Source organism: Aulonocara stuartgranti (genome assembly GCF_965226115.1).
Source record: "Aulonocara stuartgranti genome assembly, chromosome: 7".
NCBI lineage: Eukaryota > Metazoa > Chordata > Actinopteri > Cichliformes > Cichlidae > Aulonocara > Aulonocara stuartgranti.
Genome location: NC_138945.1, coordinates 39,404,940 through 39,420,211, shown reverse-complemented (window position 1 = coordinate 39,420,211; position 15,272 = coordinate 39,404,940). Strand labels below are relative to the sequence as shown.

The window sequence follows — 15,272 nt, the reverse complement described above, 5'->3', positions numbered from 1 at the left end:
TTACCAGGACAACATAAACCAAATGCATCAACTTAATCATTATCAGAATCAGAATCAGAATACTTTATTGATCCCTGGGGGAAATTATTTTTTGTTACAGTGCTCCATTTTAAACCAACATTAATCAGAATCAGAATGGGTTTATTGCCAGATGTTGAGGTTTACAACATTAGGAAATTGCTTGCTAAGACAAGACAGACAATACGCTAACTAAGAATAGTACAATATATACATACAGTGGGGCAAAAAAGTATTTAGTCAGCCACCAATTGTGCAAGTTCCCCCACTTAAAATGATGACAGAGGTCAGTAATTTGCACCAGAGGTACACTTCAACTGTGAGAGACAGAATGTGAAAAAAAAATCCATGAATTCACATGGTAGGATTTGTAAAGAATTTATACGTAAATTAGGGTGGAAAATAAGTATTTGGTCACCTCAAACAAGGAAAATCTCTGGCTCTCACAGACCTGTAACGTCTTCTGTAAGAAGCTTTTCTGTCCCCCACTCGTTACCTGTATGAATGGCACCTGTTTGAACTCATCATCTGTATAAAAGACACCTGTCCACAGCCTCAAACAGTCAGACTCCAAACTCCGCCATGGCCAAGACCAAAGAGCTTTCGAAGGACACCAGGAAAAGTATTGTAGACCTGCACCAGACTGGGAAGAGTGAATCTACAATAGGCAAGCAGCTTGGTGTGAAAAAATCAACTGTGGGAGCAATCATCAGAAAATGGAAGACATACAAGACCACTGATAATGTCCCTCGATCTGGGGCTCCACGCAAGATCTCATCCCGTGGGGTCAAAATGATCATGAGAACGGTGAGCAAAGATCCCAGAACCACACGGGGGGACCTGGTGAATGACCTGCAGAGAGCTGGGACCAAAGTAACAAAGGTCACCATCAGTAACACACTACAACGGCAGGGAATCAAATCCCGCAGTGCCAGACGTGTTCCGCTGCTGAAGCCAGTGCATGTCCAGGCCCGTCTGAAGTTTGCCAGAGAGCACATGGATGATACAGCAGAGGATTGGGAGAATGTCATGTGGTCAGATGAAACCAAAGTAGAACTTTTTGGTATAAACTCAACTCGTCGTGTTTGGAGGAAGAAGAATACTGAGTTGCATCCCAAGAACACCATACCTACTGTGAAGCATGGGGGTGGAAACATCATGCTATGGGGCTGTTTTTCTGCCAAGGGGACAGGACGACTGATCCGTGTTAAGGACAGAATGAATGGGGCCATGTATCGTGAGATTTTGAGCCAAAACCTCCTTCCATCAGTGAGAACTTTGAAGATGAAACGAGGCTGGGTCTTCCAACATGACAATGATCCAAAACACACCGCCCGGGCAACAAAGGAGTGGCTCCGTAAGAAGCATTTGAAAGTCCTGGAGTGGCCTAGCCAGTCTCCAGACCTCAACCCCATAGAAAATCTGTGGCGGGAGTTGAAAGTCCGTGTTGCTCGGCGACAGCCCCAAAACATCACTGCTCTCGAGAAGATCTGCATGGAGGAATGGGCCAAAATACCAGCTACTGTGTGTGCAAACCTGGTAAAGACCTATAGTAAACGTTTGACCTCTGTTATTGCCAACAAAGGTTATGTTACAAAGTATTGAGTTGTATTTTTGTTATTGACCAAATACTTATTTTCCACCCTGATTTACGAATAAATTCTTTACAAATCCTACCATGTGGATTCATGGATTTTTTTTTCACATTCCGTCTCTCACAGTTGAAGTGTACCTCTGGTGCAAATTACTGACCTCTGTCATCATTTTAGGTGGGGGAACTTGCACAATCGGTGGCTGACTAAATACTTTTTTGCCCCACTGTATATATACATACATACATACATAAGTCACTTATAAATAAATATTTGGAAAAGAAACATGTGTAGTTGTAGCAGCAAACAGTGTGTTAAGTGGATGCGTTGTACAGGGAGATGGCCACAGGCAGGAATGATTTCCTGTGTCGTTCAGTGGTGCTTTTCGGTAATCTCAGTCTCTCACTGAATGAGCTCCTGTGACTGACCAACATGTCATGGAGTGGGTGGGAGGTGTTATCCAACATTGTCTTTATCTTGGACAGCATCCGCCTCTCCGACACCACCTTGAGGGAGTCCAGCTCCATCCCCACAACATTGCTGGCCTTACGGATCAGTTTATTAAGTCTGTTGGCATCTGCGACCCTCAGCCTGCTCCCCCAGCATGCAACAGCATAGAGGATCGCACTGGCCACAACAGACTCATAGAAAATCCTCAGCATTTTCTGGCAGATGTTGAAGGACCTCAGTCGCCTCAAAAAATAGAGACGACTCTGGCCCTTCCTGTAAAGTGCTGTGGTGTTTTTAGCCCAGTCCAGTTTATTGTCAATGTGTACTCCAAGGTATTTATAGTCCTCCACAATGTCAACACTGACCCCCTGGATTGAAACAGGGGTCAAGTGTTTCCTGGTCTTCCTGAAGTCCACGATCAGTTCCTTGGTCTTTGCCACGTTGAGCTGCAGATGATTCTGCTCACACCACGTGACAAAGGAGTCGACCACAGCCCGGTACTCTGTCTCATCATCCCTGCTGATGCATCCAACCACCGCAGAGTCATCAGAAAACTTCTGAAGATGGCAGGTCTCTGTGCAGTGGCTGAAGTCTGTGGTGTAGAGGGTGAAGAGGAAGGGGGAGAGGACAGTCCCCTGTGGTGCCCCTGTGTTGCTAATCACCTTGTCAGACACACACTGTGGGAGACGTACATATTGTGGTCTTCCTGTCAGGTAATCAACAATCCAGGACACCAGAGAAGCATCCACCTGCATCGCTGCTAACTTATCACCCAGGAGGGTCGGCCTGATGGTGTTGAAAGCACTGGAAAATTCAAAAAACATGACCCTCACTGTGCTCGCCGGCTGGTCCAGATGGGTGTAGACACGATTGAGCAGGTAGATGATGGCGTCCTCAGTTCCGAGACGAGGCTGATAAGCGAACTGAAGGGGATCCAGATGTGGTCTTAATTAATTAATTGGTAGAAAACAGACAAAAGACTTTTAACCTGGGAACTATGATTTTTACACGTGTGGTGTGTGTCATTGACATGAAGAAAATAAAAGTCACATTTGACCTCTGATCTGGAGGTCAAAATTACAATAATAATATTATGTTGAGCAATTCAGACTGACTGATAAGAACCTGCTGGCACATGAAAGTATAACTGATGACTTTTATTATGACTTTGTTATTTACGTTAGAGTAACAGGTTATAGCTATTTAAATAGATAACAGTTTGAACACATGAGCCAGCACAGGTCCCATTCATAAGTTACAACACTGATTAAACAAGACTTAATGCTTAAAACCCTGCTAATGCAGATAAATTTATCAAATTTAGTATTAAAGTTGGCTGTAATACTTGATCCAGTTGTCTTGGTTAACTATAGACTGATCTCCAAATTTCTTAGTGCACTGCCAGCACCCGAACCCTAAAAGACAGAATCAACCTGGCTTGAGGGACACAGGCAGAAATCAAACAGGATCAAGAAGCTCTGAAGGAACATGGGGAACAATCAACCTACAGGACCTGAAGCTAAGTTCTACAAAGATACAAAAATATTTGAGTATGCAGATTTGAGTTAACGTTATGGAGTTACCTGGTGCACTAAGCGTGAGGAGGACTGTCACAAGCCATGCAAAAAGGCAAAGAAACCTAGGGACTGTGAGAAAATCAAAAGTGGAAAATGCACAATTTGTATCAACAAGTCTTCTGCAGATGCTCGTGTGTAAGACAGCCAGTTCACCCTACAAGTTCAGAAGACAATAAAACATGTGAAGAAGTTTGAGAAGAATAAATCAGAACGGAGAAAGACAAGGTCGAGACACTGGAGGAGATGAGGAGCAGAGTGGGTGAAGGGAGCAGAGCAGCTTTGAGATACAGGTTTGATAAATACCAGGAGCTGGTAAACAGTTTAATACATGATGACATCATTATTGTCTAATGATGTAAGAAGGAGACTGTGAGCAGACAGAGAAATAATTCTATGTTAGAGGCTTAGCAGCTTATTTAAACTGACTGAACTCTGTAACACTGACCAGTTATTTCTCCATTTCATTAGAAAAGCTTCTGTTTCTTCTTCAGAGGCTTTAAAATGATTCATGATGATCAAGAAACAGATATGAACAACATCTGAGTGTTTCACATTTTTCAGTTCTGATTAAGGTTTTTATAATAAACTGGAACAATTTTATGTTTTTACAAATGAATAAAATTAAACAAGAATGTCTTTTTACAGCTTAAGGTGTCATGATCAGGCTGTGTGGCAGGCAGGAAATAGGACCCAAACGCAAACTCACGGGAAAACAGGACTGAACTCAAAATACAGCTTTATTGCTGACAAAAGATAACAGCAATACAAAATAACATGAAACTAAACTGGGAAGTACTAAGGAACTGACTTACGAGGAAACACACAGAGGCGCACACAGTCATGAGGGAGAACGCAACACTGAACTGAGGGAGATGTGGACATAAATGCACAGAGGGTAAACGAGGGAAGTGGGAGCACATGGGGAACACAGCTGACACAGATAATCGTAACGAGACAGGGCAGGGGTGAACACAACACTGACGGGAGACTGTCAAAGTAAAACAGGAAGTACACAGAGGTTCAGACAGGAGGAGAGAGAGCACGGTGAGAACACAGACATAACGGGCTGGGGAAAACATGGAATAAAACACAAGGAGAGACGAGGGCTCACAGATACACAGAGGGGCACACAGGGGGTAAGAGTCACAAGGGGAAAAACACATAAGGAACAACGTAACAGAGCAACCCAGGAAGCATGGCCTAAATAAGGGACAATACACAAATACATGAAAACTAAGAATACTGGGCCACCATGGCCCAGGACCATGACATGAGGAGACTTTGATAGAAACCTTCTTCAGCATGGAGGGCCAACGCTGGTTTCTGGCCCAGAGGAGGACAGACGTTACAGACAGGAGAAAAACCCTCACAGATTATCCCATCAGTGTCACACAGAGCAGGAGGACTCCCTTTATGTCTGATTTGATGTGTCCAGCTGCAGATAATCAATAACCGGACTCATGGAGACTAAAGCATATCTTACTGGTGAAAGTGAGCGTCTGTCTCAGATTCTCTTTACCTCTAAACACCACAAATAACACGAGAGAAAAACATCCAGAGGTATTTTAATGTATTTATTTTAAATTTAAATATTTCTGTTCTTCAAAATACTCCAAAGTACTCGTTACTTTAAACATACTCACAGCTTTCAGAAGAATAAAGAATAAAACAGTAATTTTATATAATAGATTTTTTTCTTTTCTTTTTTTGCAAATTGGTCCCCAGTAAGAAAACTACGGAAGCGTAGAGCTGCCACCCAGGCAAAAGAAAAATACAAGTGTATCACGTTATAACGTGAAAGGTTTATTGTTCTAACAAGATACTTTTCCTGTTTGTACAATATACTATCATGTTTGTACAATATACTTTTCACGTTTGAACAACATAATATCACGTTATTACAATATACATAATTATCACGTTCGTACAATATAATATTTATATTGTACGAACGTGATCCTATATTGTACGAACGTGATCCTATATTGTACGAACGTGATCCTATATTGTACGAACGTGATCCTATATTGTACGAACGTGATAATTATGTATATTGTAATAACGTGATATTATGTTGTTCAAACGTGAAAAGTATATTGTACAAACATGATAGTATATTGTACAAACAGGAAAAGTATCTTGTTAGAACAATAAACCTTTCACGTTATAACGTGATACACTTGTATTTTTCTTTTGCCTGGGTGGCAGCTCTACGCTTCCGTAGAAAACAGAAAGAAAGAGAAGATTTTCTGTGTATGAAGAAAACTTTTATAATTAGAGGACAGCCTTAGATATGAACTGCCAGAATATTTTCTATACTTTTAAATATTTAAATGGTTTTAAGTGGGGTTTTTTTTTTAACACTCTGGGTTTGTTCAAAAAAATTCACCATCCCCTAAATTGTTCGTGGCCAAAAGTGACACTTGCTGTTTCGCTGATTTATTAACTTTTTTACAGTACATCGCGTTGTGCGTTCTGATTGCTGTAGACCATTGTCAATCAATCTAGTCCAGTGTCTCCTGTACAGGAGCGGTCCCTAATAGGCCCACGGACCGCTCCCGGTCCGTGAGTCTTTTGGTACCGTTCCGCGAGAGTTGATCCTCCGGTGTGAAATGTATGGTTGTAGTTGTGTGTCTTATTTTGAAAGAACTATTTACGCGTTACCATAGCGACCAGAGAGCGTTAAGAAGCAGAGAGGAGAATGTCACTGTCATTGTTGCTGGCGCACAGCTCAAGTCACGTTTATTATTATATTTACAAAATACCACAGTTTCTTTTTTTTTAATTCTTTTGTTGTATTTATCCGCGACACCTTAAAGGTCGTTCCCTGAAAATATTGTCTGACATTAAAGTGGTCTGTGGTGCAAAAAGCTTGGGGACTCCTGCTGTACAGTACAGAATGCGTTTAGCTTGTCGAATTTACATAAATCTTCGATCGCTAGCAATGTAACTCTGAAGTGCTGTACTGTATGTTTGTAAGTTTTCTCCCAAACAAACACAACAATGCCGACGAAACGTTTTGCACCCTCAAATGCACCTTTAGGTTTCATTCCATAATCCGGACTTATGTTTCTACGAAGGTTTGAACTCTAAGAGTGTTTAAACAAAAGAGAAAAGTGTGAAAATGTTCATGCCTGTCTGAGAAAAGTGTATAAAGCAAGTAGTGAGGGGTTTTACAGTCTTAACATCTATAATAATTGTAAAAAATAAAGTTGGCTACTTCATGGATTTCACCTACCGCGGGTTATTTTTAGAACGTAACACCAGCGATAAACGAGGGGCTGCTGTATTATTAATAGTAGTGTCTGGGACATCTAATTGATTAACATCAACATTGATTATTATGCACTATTATTTTTGTTCAAGGAGAGCAAAAAATATAAAACTCTCTCTCAGCTTGTTTGTTGCCAAAAATGGCCACTTTTTGTGTATGTTCACAAAATGCTATAAAATGTATATTTCTTAAAACATTTATCTACTTTTGCCGACGTGACTCTTTAAAATAGCACCAGTCCTTTTCATCAAAATCAAAATTGTATCTGAGCATCGGGGAAAAGGCTGTCTTGCAATTGTTGAGGTCACTAGTGTGTGCCCCATTTCTTCCGGGATCACTCTCTTTATAGGTTTTAGTGGACTCCTAGTACTGCGAAGTGGTTTCATGGTACAAAGGGATTGTATTCCAAGATCTGGGAGATTGTAGAAATGAGCAGTGATGCCCTTCCTACCATCTTTCCAGAAAAATAATTGATCTGGAAGCTGTTAGGCTTACTTACAGCAGCAGCACTTTCTGCACCTGCATAAACTCCAGGACACATTTACTAACGGTGTTTGTTGCTGTATGTGCTGCAGCTTTGAATTTTTTAATAATATATATTTTGTTAATATTTTGGCTATGGTGTCTTGTTATGAAATGTACAAGAGTAAAAGTGTTTTTAGCATGTGCTTCAAAGCTAAGTTTGACTGGGAAACTCAAAGCTCAATAGGCTGTATCAACAGAAATTCACTGCAGCCTATGTAATATTTCATGCGTCATAATTTATTCTACTCTATCTTGCAAATACATATTTGTGTGGCAATGTCATGCACAACACACACAACTATTAGATCCTTAAGATCAAACCTGTGTCATTCTTTTGGTCCACTGCAGTGCAGTAGTCAAAAAAAAGAATAAGTGAAGTGTCCACAGATGGCCAGGATAGAGCCCAGAGTGTTAATGTTTAAAATGTATAAAAATATTATTGATTGCAATTCTTTACTGTTAATATCAACAATAAGCTTTTTATTTTGAAATTACAAGTTAAAAAAAAATGCTGTTACATTTACATTTAATGCTGTTACACTGTAATCCTTTATTATAAGTATGGACACAGAATAAAGTGAACAGCATTTTGAAATAAGTTTAATTGGAATTTTGTACTACGCAAAAAACAAAACAAAAAAACAACAACAACAACATATTAAACAAACAAACAAACACAGCCAGTGCCTTCATTTGTCCATTACATGTCAAACATAGCACTGACCCTTAGCCCCTGCTCATCAGCACATGCTTTCAAAAAGAGCTCCATGTCCTCTGCAAACTGAAAAACAAAGAGGAACAAGTCCCTTGCTCCAGTGTCTTCTTCCTCTGACATGTCTATTAAGACCCTCTGCTGGTCCCCTTGATTTAAGGACAGATATTTGGGCATTGTTACATGTCCACAGAAAAGTGCCTTATTTTGGACAACCCACTGCACAGCAGGACGCAGATCTTCAACAACTGCTGGCTCCTGTGTCAGGCAAATGGGGATGAAAACAGTTATTTCTCTGTTGCAGAACAGTTTTTTAACAGTTATTCAAATTTCACTAACCATGTAATTACACTACTGTTTAAAGTGAATACTGACTTGACTGACTTCCTGGAACTTGTGCTTTTTCAGTCTGAAAATGGGCACGTGTTGTCCTTCAAGCACAGCTTTGGCTTCCTCTCTCCAGTGTGCAAATAGCTTGCCAGAGCTATGAAGAGTAAGGCCACAGTGAGGGCATGTCATTTTCAAGGACTTTCCATCAGCTGCAGTTTTATTGAACACAGAGGGTAGAGCCAATGAATGTTCTAACAAAGACTCAGAAAATGGTTCAGATACCGAAGACAAAACCTTGGGGGGGAAACGGGGCTCCTCGAAGAGTACCGCCGGAGGAATACGGGTCTCCTCGGAGAGTTCAGCGGGGAGCAGTCCTGATAATGGTGGCTGACTTGGTATTGAAGAATGCTGACAAGACAATAAATGCCTTGCCATATCCCCACGCCGTATGATTGTAATCTTACAGACAGGGCAGTGAAAGTGTCCTGTTGTCCTACAAGGCAGCCTGCACCGGCATATCATTTTATCTGTAAGAGAAAAAAACAAACAAACAAACAGATGTAATTTAAATGTAGTTGTATAGAATGCAATCAATCTGTCTAACAATCAGATTGTACATGTTAACAAAAACATCCAAGCCAACCTCAATAATGAAAGCAAAATGGTATGGATCACAAAACTTATGTCAAGAAAAATTGTGAAAAGTAAATAAAAATATATTTTATAAAAACACTATTTTTGTTGCAGATGAATGCACTGAACTGTACAATATCAACAGCAACTTTTAAGTCAACAAAGATACTGCAGAAGTGCTTAAAAAAGTGCATATTTATAACTATAACGTATATTTAATACAAACATACCTTTGAAAGGCAAAGCATTTTTTTATATGCACACTTAGATGCTCCTCAATCTTTGCCCTGACAGTTGGGCTGAAAGTGGGGCACAGAGGGCAGTGAAAGAGTCCTCTGCAACACGTGTTGCATTCCTGCAATTCTGGCTTTAAGCCCGAATTCCAGATTGATAAGTGCATCTAAAACAGAGAGAGAAACAGATAAACACCATATACACATTTAAGTTAAGGTTTTAGCAGAAATAACAATTTACAGTTGGCATGTAATAGATTTGGGAAGAAAATTCTTGAAAAAAACCCCACAAATATTTTACAAGACACTTTAATTTGTGAGACATGTTTCTATTGACATATAACAGTCAATTGAACAGGGGCTAACTAAAATCTGGGCAATAAAAAAAGCTGTACAGAAAAGAATAACGAATAGAAGTATTGATAAATATATAAATCTGTTTGTGACGAAATTTACAGTGTTGACGCTAACCAAAGGTGTCACAAGTACACACGTTCCTTACTACAGTTTAGATACCTCTGTTTAGAAAGCACTGACTCGACTTTTTAGTCAAGTCGAAGTAAGAAGTACAGGGTCTAAAATATAATTTATGTACAAAATTTTGAAGTAATCTTGCGTCCAAAGCATGCGCGCGGGGGGCTGATTTACAAATGTATGGATTACAAAGTACAGATACGCGTGCTAAAATGTGAGAAGTAGAAGTATAAAGAAGTATACAGTAGGCACAAAAAAGTACAGCAGTAAAGATACCAGAAAATTCTACTTAAGTACAGTATTGAAGTATTCGTTATTTTGCATCTCTGACGCCAACAATAAATCATACTCTAATGCAAAATGTGGTTTTTGCTTCTTCTCGCCCACAGAAGCCATTAATCCAGCTCTCTTACTTAAACCAGGCCCAGGAAAAAGCATATTTGTGTGTTTCTCTGCCATGGAGCACGATGAAAAAACATTAAAATAAATTGTAACGCTAAATAAGTGGCAACATGATCATTGTAAGAAAACTAGACGATTCCTAGAATTATAAAATCACTAACGGCAAATTTATTTAAGAAAGACTTAACCAACCTTTGTGATCAACTTGCAAGACTTCCATGGTATCCATGTGTGTTTACGGCTAGTGTGGAGGTCACGTGTTTCCGGTTAGTGTGGAGGTCACGTGTATCCGGTTACTATGGAGCTCCACAGTGGCTGCAGCCAGACCCTTCTCGGGGTTTTTTTTTTTTTTTTTTTTTTTTTCTTTTTTTCCCCAAAATCTTTATTTAAACATCAGTACAATACAAAATGGAATTAAGCAGTATTATAATAATGGTGATGTACTTACAGAAGAATTGTATGCATAGATAAACAAATACAAGAACAGCATTCAAAAGCAACAATAGAAACATGCTAGGGGGAAAGTAACTAATCAAGCCAAAGAACAAAGTGATTGAAAGATCTTGATTTTTTCACAAACACCAATAGTTTTTATAGCTTTTGGGTTAGTGGAGTTCTTAATAGAGTTAAGATACTGTACAAGTTCAAAGGAGAATACATAGAAAGAGGGATGTCTTCCTAAATATTTGGACTTGTGAATATGAAATTTAGCCATTAAAAGTAACAAGTTAATCATATATCTGTTATCAAAATTGAATTGTTTTTGATTTTTGTGCAGACCAAACAAAACATATTTCCAAAACAGTACAAATCCTTTAAATATATTTTCTGAAATAAAAACACATAAGCTCTGCCAAAAATCTTGTACAAGGTTACAAAACCAAAAAAGATGTGTAGTAGATTCCTTGGAAGTTTTACAAAAGCTACAGCTTGTATCAATGTCTAATTTGAATTTGCTTTGAAGATAATCTTTAGAAGGATAAATTCTGTGTATTAATTTATAAGAAATATCTTTAATTTTGTTGGTAATTAAAAACTGATTAGGGAGTTTCCAAACTTCGTTCCACATAATACCATCTGACAGCCGGTTCCAGAAAAAAATAACATATGGTAGCGTGGTTATGGTACTCTGAAATAAAGCTCTAATCGATTTATTGTTGTTTTTAGATTGCTTAGAAAAGCAAATCTTGCCAACAAAAGTTTGTATGGGAGATGTCAACGGCCTGTGGAATGAAGTGATATTAGGTTGATTCTTAAACAGCATACAAACCCCTGATGGTATTGAGCCAAATACTTTGGTATAATCATGACGATTTATAGCTAAATTGAAGTGTAAACAAAATTCTTCATAGGAGAAAAGCATACCATTTGAGTCAAATAATTGGTTGACTAAAACAATGTCATTCCTAAACCAACTATCTAAGAAGAGAGATTTTCTTTTAAATAAAACATCCTTATTATTCCAGATATAATAACTGTGTGGACTAAAGTTATGCTTGTAAATAAGGGTCCAAGCTAAAAAAGCTTGACGATGAAAAGCAGAGATGTTTAAAGGGATTTTATCAATATCAAAATTACAAGTAAGGAAAAATTCAGTGCCACCTAACTTAGAAAACATGAATACAGGTATAGCATTCCAAATGGACGTAGGATTAGTAATTAGATTCTTCAACCAATTTATTTTGAATGTGTTATTTAAAGTGTTAAAATCTATCACATTAAGTCCTCCGTTGACATAGGAGTTCATAAGAACTGTTTTTTTAATGTAGTGTGTCCTATTTTTCCAGATAAAGTTGAAAATTAACTTATCAACCTCTTTTATAAGCTTTTTATCAAGGTGCAATGCCAATGCAGCGTATGTAAGACGAGAGATGCCTTCTGCTTTAGTTATTAATACTCTGCCTTTTAACGACAAATCTCTTAAGAGCCACTGATTAAATCTGTGTTTGAGTTTCTCTAGAATAGGATAAAAATTTTGAGTTATTCTACTTTCCTGGTTCTTGGTTATTATGACACCTAAATAACGAACTTCTTGTTTAAGTGGAATGTTACACAAAGCTGTTTTCGAGCAGTCTTTTATCGCCATAAGTTCACATTTAGGAATATTCAAGTATAATCCAGAAGCTTTGGAAAATATGGAGATTGAGTCAATAGCAATAGAGATTTGATGTTCATCTTTTAGGAATAATGTAGTGTCATCCGCTAACTGTGTTATGAGTAAATCTTTGCCAATTAGCGATATACCTTTTACATTGCTTGATTTCATATGGTTAGACAATAGTTGGGCAATTAACAAAAACAGGTATGGAGAAATGGGACAGCCTTGTCTTATCCCTCTTTGTATGTTAAATCTGGGTGAAGTACCGTTTGTTAATTTAATACTGCTGTTACTGTTATGGTATAATGTTTTAATCGCTGTAGAGAAGTAAGAGCCAAAACCATACTTATCCAGAGCTTGAAATATAAATTCATGCTCCACCGTATCGAGGGCCTTGTAGAAGTCTAAAAATAATATGAAACCATTGCAATCTATGAGGTCAGAATAATCCAGAACATCTAAAACCAATCTGATATTGTTAGTTATGTGTCTTTTGGGCATAAAGCCAGATTGTGTTTCATCAATAACAGAGTCAAGAACCATCTTAAGTCTGTTAGCTATAATTAGAGCAAATACTTTATAGTCATTATTTAGCAAGCTAATCGGTCTCCAATTATCAATCATTAATAGGTCCTTATTAGGCTTCGGGATCAATGTAGTCAAACCTTGATTCATCGTAGTGGGAAGCTGTTGGTTTCCTATGCTTTCTGCAAATACCTCAAGAAGAAAGGGAGACAACTCTTCAGAGAAAGTTTTATATAATTCAGCAGTAAGACCATCCGTACCTGGAGATTTATTATTTTTCAATAGCCCAATTGCAACTTTGACTTCTTCTAATGAGATGGGTTGATCACATAATATAGATTCTTCTTGGCTGATAGATTTAACATTCAGCGATCCTAAGAGATGATTTGCATCTTCCTGAGAAAATGTAGAACTATAAAGTTCCTTATAGAAATGACTACAATATTTAGAGATTAATCTGTAATCCTCTGTTATAACTCCATTTATCATTAATTTGCTAATATTATTTATACTTGAGTGTTTCTTTTCTAAACTGAAGAAGTAATGGGAGTTACGCTCACCTTCTTCAAGCCATTTAGATCTTGATCTGATAAAAGCGCCTTTTGCTTTGTCTGTGTATAAACGATCTAATTTATCTTGTAATTTAGCAAGGTTCATTTTATCCTCTTCAGTTAAAGTGTCAATTCGTTTATTAGATAACTGTGTGATTTGAGAAATTATATTTTCTTCCTCCAATCTTTTGGATTTTGCATTAAGGCTGCCAATCTTTCTTAAATATTTGCCAATTTCAAATTTTAATAATTCCCAGTTATTACCATATTTTAAATCTTCTTGAGCTATAGACCAAAAGTTTGAGATCAGTTCTTTAAGATCCTTTTTCACATCGTCTTTTTGTAATAATGAGCTGTTGAGTTTCCAGTATGTAAATTTAACAACAGAAGAATTAGGTAGAGAAGTTAGATTTATTTTAATATATATGGCTTTATGATCTGTTGCTGGAGAAGGCCAAGCACCTACATCTATGCTATTGCTGTCAAAGCTCTCTGAGACTAACCAAAAGTCTATCCTTGAATGTCTCGAGTTAGAATTGTTGCACCAAGTAAACATTTTGGACTGAGGAAATTTGAATCTCCAAATGTCTGTAAGTTTCAGGCGTACCATAACAGCCTTCAATGTGGTATTAATTCTTTTCGAATGTCCTGGAGGAAATTTATCTAATTCAGCATCCATAATACAGTTAAAGTCTCCACCTAGTAATAATTTTGCATTTGTAAATTTATTTAACCAGCTAGATATTTTTTTTTCAATCGTCAAAAATAAATGATCATTTTCTAGCTTCGTGTTAAACCCATATATGTTAGTAACAATTAAGACTAAATCATTATATCTTATGACTTGACATATGTAATGACCTGCAGAATCACATTCTGTATGTAAAACATCCCCATTATATCTGTTTTTTAGGATTGATACCCCAGCTGATCGTTCAGTTCCATGAGATAACCAAATAGAATTTCCCCATTGAGATCGCCAAAAACTAACATCGTCGATAGTAGAGTGAGATTCTTGCAAAAACACAAAGTCAGATTTAAGTTGCTTTGCATAAAGAAAAGTGGCTTTACGTTTTAAGTTGTTACGAAGACCCCTAGCATTAATAGAAACAAAAAACAAAGAACACAAGTTGACAAAGAAAAGATATGTATTAAAAAGTAAATCGAAGATAAACTTTTTAACCTAACACTGAGATCAGCACTAGAATATGAGAATGTTCACAGTATAGAGTAAATATATATATAAAAAAAAAAACTTTAGACGCCTAATAAAAGCATAACAAAAAAGGTTTTACCTATTTAACAGTAATTTGGCTTTTTGCTAACACCAAAGAGCAATTTAGACAGCCAACTATTAATATCTACAAATATCAGGCACATCAATATAAAGAACACCTTGTAAACAAACCTGAGAAGAACTAAGGGTCAGGGAATATTGAAGAGTTTATGTGTGAACTTCAGCACCATTTACAAAGCCTCGACCTCCAATAAAGTAAGCAGACTTCCCTTCTTCACGTGCTTTCTTTATAATGGGCCACAGCTTCAGTCTGTTTTCTTTGTCCTCTCTCGTCAGGTCTTCAGTAAACCTCAGATGATTATTTTGAAGGAAAGTATTATTCTTGGCAGCTTTCCACACCGCATCACGAATTCTTCTTGAGATGAACCGGATGATGATCCCTCTGGGTCTCGGGTCATTTTGTTTTGGTTTCCCCACTCGATGAGCGATGTCTAAGACCTCTGAAAACTTTTCCTTCTCCGCAGGTAGAACCGTTTGGCATATCCCAATCGCCTTTGCGCGCACATCTTCCTTCTCCAACTCCGGTACCCCATACAGTCTCAGATTCCAACGGCGGTTGTAGCGTTCAACTTCAGAGATGC

The 15,272-nt window shown here is 37.9% G+C and overlaps 1 long non-coding RNA gene across 2 annotated transcripts; it reads right to left on the bottom strand.

Moving 5' to 3' along the window:
* Nucleotides 1–8,071: 8,071 nt before the first annotated feature.
* LOC309712056 lies at nucleotides 8,072–10,485 on the bottom strand. Of its 2 annotated transcripts, XR_014278172.1 has the most exons (4): nucleotides 10,413–10,485; nucleotides 9,342–9,511; nucleotides 8,524–9,005; nucleotides 8,072–8,406 (listed from the first exon to the last, which is right to left on the bottom strand). It is a non-coding gene; the product is annotated as an uncharacterized lncRNA (long non-coding RNA). The 2 variants fall into 2 exon arrangements; XR_014278173.1 differs by lacking the exon at nucleotides 10,413–10,485 and having other exon boundaries at nucleotides 9,342–9,918.
* Nucleotides 10,486–15,272: the final 4,787 nt, after the last annotated feature.